The 6,520-nt window shown below is 43.0% G+C and overlaps 1 pseudogene; it reads right to left on the reverse strand.

Moving 5' to 3' along the window:
* Nucleotides 1-3,854: 3,854 nt before the first annotated feature.
* LOC121460053 lies at nucleotides 3,855-5,762 on the reverse strand (annotated as a pseudogene).
* Nucleotides 5,763-6,520: the final 758 nt, after the last annotated feature.

Here is a 6,520-nt window from a genome sequence, read left to right on the forward strand (position 1 = left end):
GAAAAGATTGATGAATTTATTGAAATTGCTAAGCAGGGAGGGACAGAAGGTACAAGCACAGGATTTAGCCTCATTAGTACGTGCCAGACCCAGGGGTGACTTACACAGAGTTTTAATTGCATATCCAGTAATTTCCTCAGAAAGACCATCTGGCACAAAGTACCCTAAGGTAGCCAAAGAATATTCATGGGAACCAATATGTATGAGTGATTTAAAAGAAATAAAGACAAGCAATAGTTTCTTATGGGCTACATTCACCTTTTGTCAGGGAAATGGTGAAAACGTGGGCTTCAAGCACTAAGACCACCCCATACTGTTCTGGATGATGGAATAAACCTGGAGGATGAGTCAAAAACTTCAGTAGGGAAACATATATTTTGGTAGACTTCTATAAATGATCAAAGACCAAAGCTAAGAATGCATATAAATGATATTGTAATTGAGGGATTACTAGACACAGGTGCGGATGTGACTATCATTACTCCAGAATCTTGGCATCCAGATTGGCCTCTTCAAGAGGCAGATACTTAATTCCTAGGAATTAGAACCCTATCTCAAGTAAAACAAAGCACGAGGTAGGTTGAATGCATAGGGCCAGAAGGACAAAAAGGAAAGCTGAGGCCATATGTAGCCAATATTGCAGTGAATTTATGGGGCCATGACCTATTGCAGCAATGGAATACCCAGGTTAACATTTCTGAAGTTCCCCAAACTCATGTTTCTGGGAAGGATATTATAAAATATTATAAACAAAGGTCACCAGCCATTCAGTCTGTACAAGAACACAAAGCAACTAGCAAACCCTCAGAGATACTAACAGCCTTGCCTTTAAAATGGTTAACTGAGAAACCCATATGGGTTTAAAATGGCCTTTACCGAAAGAAAAATTGCAGGCTTTAGAACAGCTGGTACAGGAGCAATTAAATGTTCACCATATTGAAGAATCAACCAGCCCTTGGAATTCTCCTGTATTTGTTGTTAAAAAGAAATCTGGAAAAGGGAGAATGGTGACAGATATAAGAGCTGTCAACAAGGTTATTCAACCTATGGGCCCTCTACAATCTTGAATTCTTCTGCCTTATCTATTACCAAAAGGATGGCTTCTTATAGTTATTGATTTAAAGGATTGTTTCTTCACTATACCTTAACAAGAAAAGAATTGAGAAAAATTCACTTTCACAGTGCCTACTTATAATAATTCTCAGCCTACTAGGAGATACCAGTGGACCATCCCCCCCACAGTCAATACTCAAAATAGTCCCTCCTTGTGCCAATACTTGGTAAATCAGCCATTTGTAATAATACGTAAGCAATTTTCTAAGTCTATAATTTACCATTACACAGATGACATTTTGTTATCAGACTCAAATGCAGATACTTTAGAAAAATGTTTGAAGAGGTAAAAAAAGTTTTGTCTTAATGGGGATTACAAATTGCTCCTGAAAAAAATACAAAGAGGAGATCTGTCAACTACTTAGGTTACAAAATAAGTTTATAGAAAATTAGAACACAAAAAGCACAAATTAGGAGAGACTGGTTGTGGACTCTTAATGACTTTCAAAGATTATTACGAGATATTTCCAGTCTATGCTGGCTGTTTGGACAACACCTGACCTAATAGTTCATTTAAACAAAACCTTAGATGGTGACAAAGACTTAAATAGTCACAGAAAATTAACAGCTGAAGTGGAAAAAATGATGGTATTAAAGAGAAATTACAGGAGGCACATGTAGATAGAGTGAATCCAAATCTTAATTGTATTCTAGTTATATTGACTTCCAGAATATCCCCTACAGTAATTTTAATGCATAGGGAAGATATTCTCTTAGAATGGATCTTTTTACCACATAAACAAGTAAAAAAATTTAAAAACTTATGTGGAAAAAGTCTCTGAATTAATTATAAAAAGAAAATTGAGACTTTGTCAACTAGAAGGTATAGACCCAGCAGAGATTATAGTTGTTTTTTTTTCTGCTGATGAAATTAAAAAATTATGGGAAGACAATAAACCTTGGCAATGAGCTTGTGTTAATTTTTGGGGAGAAATTAATAACAATTGTCCCAAAAGTGGTAGAATTAACCTTATTGTTGAGGGAGCAGTCTATTTGGTGTTCTGTAAACTTCTTGTATCTTCATATGCATATCTTTCTTTAGGTTGGGACAGTTTTCTTCTATGATTGTGTTGAATACATTTTCTGTGCTTTTGAGTTGGATTTTTTCTCCTTCTTCTATCCCTATTATTCTTTTCATGATATTCCACATTTCCTGAATATCTTGTGTCAAGCTTTTGTTAGATTTAATGTTTTCTTTGACTGATGAGTCTATTTCCTCTATTGTATCTTCAGCACTTGAGATTCTCTCTTCCATCTCTTGTATTCTTCTGTTTATGCTTGCATTTGTGGTTCCTGATTATTTTCTCAAAATTTCCTTTTCTATAATTCCCTCAGTTTGTGCTTTTTTTATTGTCTCTATTTTTGTTTTCAAGTCTTGAATAGTTTCTTTCATCTGTTTGATTGTTTTTTTCTTGGTTTTCTTTAAGGGATTTATTGATGTCTTCTAATTTTTTGTTTGTCTTTTCTTCCATTTCTTTGAGGGAATTTTTCATTTCCTCTTTAAGAGCCTCAAACATTCTCCTAAAGTTAATTTTGAGGTAATTTCTTCTGCTTCATCTATATTTGGGTGTTCACATCTTGCTGTTGTAGGTCCACTAGTTTTTGTTGGTGTCATGTTGCTCTTTGTGGTGTTGAGTTTTTCCTTACATTGTTATCCATCTTTTCCTCTTATTGGTGTAGTTGGGGCTGTGTCTCTGTTGGTCAATTTTTCAGGTGCCAGAGGATCCAAGGCTCAGATGGTTACTCCTTGTGATACAGTCAGGGCCACAGTTCCAGTCACCCTGAAGGTCACTTGGGGTTCATTCAGCCCTGCTCCTAAGGAGGTTGCTTGCTTGGGGCTGCTTCTGCTGAGGTTGCTGCCTTGGGCCTGTTCTGGCAGAGGTTGCTGACTTTGGCTTGCCTCCTCAGAGGTTACTGATTCACACCCAGTTCCTCAGAGGTCTCTGGCTTGGGCCTGCTCCCTCAGTGGTGGCTCCCTTGTACCTGTTCCTGTGGAGGTCGCTGCTTCATGCCTCCTCAAGCTGAGGTCACTGGCTTGGATCTGCTTCTTATTTCAAAGTTCTTTGGCTTTGAGATGTTTTTGAACAAAAAAAATGAGGATAACGTTGTGGGTTCCGAGTTAGGGCCCAGACAGGTTGCCCAATCAACATAGCCCGAGGCCTAAGGAAGGCCTCAGAGGGTCCATCAAAGGGAGAATCTAAGGCACAATAGTGAAGGACAAGATTGACCCACCAAATATGGGTCTCATGGCTGCCCATTGCCTGGATCCAGCACCGTAAGCATTCCATTTAGAAGATCTGACAGAACATCTGTAAGCAGCATTCGCTAATGAAAATGAGACAAGGCCATTCTTGGAAGAGTGTGCCCCAGAAGACACTCTCTGTCACGAGACCAACCAGATCCCTTTCTAAGGTTCCTCAGAATAGCAGCCTTGGAGCAACAAAGACTTCCCAAGGCTGACAAGGCACAGAGTAGACAAAGGAAAAGATAGCAACACATGGGAAATTTTTTGGCTTATAAAACTCCAACCTCAGGTAGGAACAACAGTAAAAACCAATATGCAGAAGCAGATATAAGCACAGCAGAGATGATCTCAAAAGTTGTCAGCATCTCCCACACTGCCCTTATCCCAATGATCTACAGACATAGATCAGCAATCAAGGCATGATGTCAGGAAAGAACACTTGGCAGTTTGAACTATGTTACAACAAGTCCTACCAGTCAGTGAAAGGAACGCTGGCCTAAGTTTGACTGAAGAGTCTTAGTTGAGAAGTCTTGGCAGTGCTCAAGATAGCCAGCCAAGCTAGGAAGTCTTTTGCTTCTCCTGCTTTGAGTGGCTGTCCGCCCTGGTTGAAAGCTTATACTGCAACCAGATAGGGTCTTGGTGTGGGTTGTCAAACAGCAGCATCTGAGATACCTTGACTGTAGGCATCAAAGGACTAAATGCAGGGAGCTTGGAGCTGGATGCTGGCTGCAGCTTCACTCGCATTGACTTGGTGACAGTCACCTGAATCATATTGTCCCAGACAAGCTGGGTGGCAGTGCTCATCATGGCCAACAGCAGCACCTGCACATCTGGGTGGCCAGGGGCCCCAGTCTGGGGAAAGTGCAGCAGAATTCTGAAGCCATTCCGGTCACACACGATGCTGGGTGGCAGGCTGCTGGGCTTCACAGACTCCAGTGGGATGTACACTTGAGCCAGAGGTATATTCTGTGAGGCTGGGGAAGAAGCCAATGGTCCAGCCTCCCAGGGACAACCTGAAGAGGACTTGGTATCTGATGGTACTTCTTTGGGGATGCTCTTTTTGGAGAACATAATTCAGTGGTCCTGGAGATGGTTGTGGTGAGAAGAGATCCAGCAACACTCCTGCAGGCAGAAAGGCTCTGGACTCCAACCCCCAGGAGTGTAAGGGCAGCCACCTGCTTGTCTTTACAGCAACTTGGAATCACAACCTTGTTCCCAGCGGTACCATTGTATCACTGATCTCTATGGGTGCCAGGTCCTGATGAAGTAAAACTGGAGCTTGTAGGTCAACGAGGGGGCAGCTCTTCCTGTAGGCTATTTGATTCAGAGAGACTCTGGGGACAGGAATGTCTCCCTCCGCAAGGTTGACTCACCCTTCAACCACATTGACTCATCCCTCTGCCATCTGTTTGTACAGCCAGAAGCCCCTGGATGAGCAGGCCATTTGCTTGAAGAATCTCCACCAGTGCATCCTTACCATCGGCCGTGTCGCTTGCTAGCTGGAACAGGGTCCACCAGAGCTTCTCGCATCTTTCATAAACAACTTGCATGCAGGACCTCGTGGTCAGGCAGGGCTGCGCCTGGCCTGTGGTACAAGCTCAGCATCTCCCACAGCATCTTCATGTGGTTCTGTACTTCCCCCACCGCACTGACTCACTTGAAAACCGTCTCAGACTTTCCTTGTTCCTCCTTGACCAAATTCTCTATCAGCCGGTTTGCAGTCGGAAGGTCCTCGGGGTGTTTGCTCTTGAGAAGTCTTGGCAGAGACTTTGACATTTCCTCGTCAGCATCAAAGATGGAGCTCTTTGGCCAGGAAGAAGGTGAGGGCAAGATTTTATCCATCGGTGGCTTAGGATCTTGCTGTGTTATTCCTTGCTTCTTCAGCGTTTGATGAGCATCTCGGATCTTGATGTCTTCTGGAAACCAGACCATCCAGCTGAAGAGAAATCCAGTAACTTTTCCTTTAACCTTCTCGATTACCCATGCCCCTAGGTACTTTGGGGATAATACTTTGATCAGCTTGTTCAGGAAGTGGAACTTGGCCACCTCGATGTGGATCATTCCCCTTCCACTTCCCCCCACCCCGGAAGCGGTGCCTGCACATTTCCAGCATGGTCAGGGAGTAAGGGGCTTCCTTCTCTTGTGAAGACTGGATCTTTGGACCACTAGCTGGGGTGTATATGCCAGGCCATTGGGGTTATTGTTAAAACACTCGCAGAAATTCTGGATAGCTGAACACTCCTGCTCCACTGTGTGTGGGTCTGTGGCTGTGTTGAGTCACAGCTCCAGCACCGAGGCGAGGTCCAGGGGCTCCCTCAGCTAAATGGGTCTGCTCCAGGGCTCGGCTCTGGTCTCCACAGCCACTGCTATCTATGCAGTTGGCCCAGCCCAGTGCTGAGGTCATAGTCTGCAGTCACCCTTGCCCCAAAGCTGCAGTCTCTGCCACTGCTTAGCTTTCTCTCCAGCTGCCAACACAACAGGGCAATTTTAGTATTATTGAGTTCTTTCTTTTATTTTTGAGGTTTTAGCAAAATTATATCCACTTCTCTCTTCCCTTTAAACCCTCCCAGAGATCCTTCCACACCCCCCTTCAAAATCACGGCCTCTTTTTTCCATTAACTGTTGTATGTATATTTATGTATGTATGCACAGATACATTCCTAAATATGACCTGTGTAGTCTGTGCAGTGCTGCTTGTATGGATGTTCTCAGGGCTGACTATTTGGAACTAGATGTGCTCTTTCCTGACAAGACTATTTCTGTTATTGCTTAATAACACGCAGTTCTTAGTGTAAGGCTGAGGCCGCAGGGCCTTCCCTCATCCACTTTGGCGTGTCTGTTCATGTCATTCTTGTTCAACTCGTGTTTAGGCAGTCACATTGGTGAGATTTTTATGGTTGTAACTTCTGATATTGCTAGGAGACACAATCTCAGAGCAAACTGCCTGGTCCTCTGGCTCTTACCATCTTTCTGTAATGTTCCCTGAGCCTTAGATGCAGGAGTGTTTTGCAGATGTATCCATTGGGGTTGTGTTCCACAACGTTACATTTTGATTGGTTGTGGATGTCTATCGTATCTTCCATCTGCGGCAAAGATAAATTTCCTTGAAGAGGGCTGAGGAATATACTTATCTGTGGTGGTTATAAGGCAAATGTTTAGATT

The sequence above is a fragment of the Microtus oregoni genome, unplaced genomic scaffold (assembly GCF_018167655.1).
Source record: "Microtus oregoni isolate MIOR12 unplaced genomic scaffold, Mior012 000020F_ref0000438, whole genome shotgun sequence".
NCBI classification, from domain to species: domain Eukaryota; kingdom Metazoa; phylum Chordata; class Mammalia; order Rodentia; family Cricetidae; genus Microtus; species Microtus oregoni.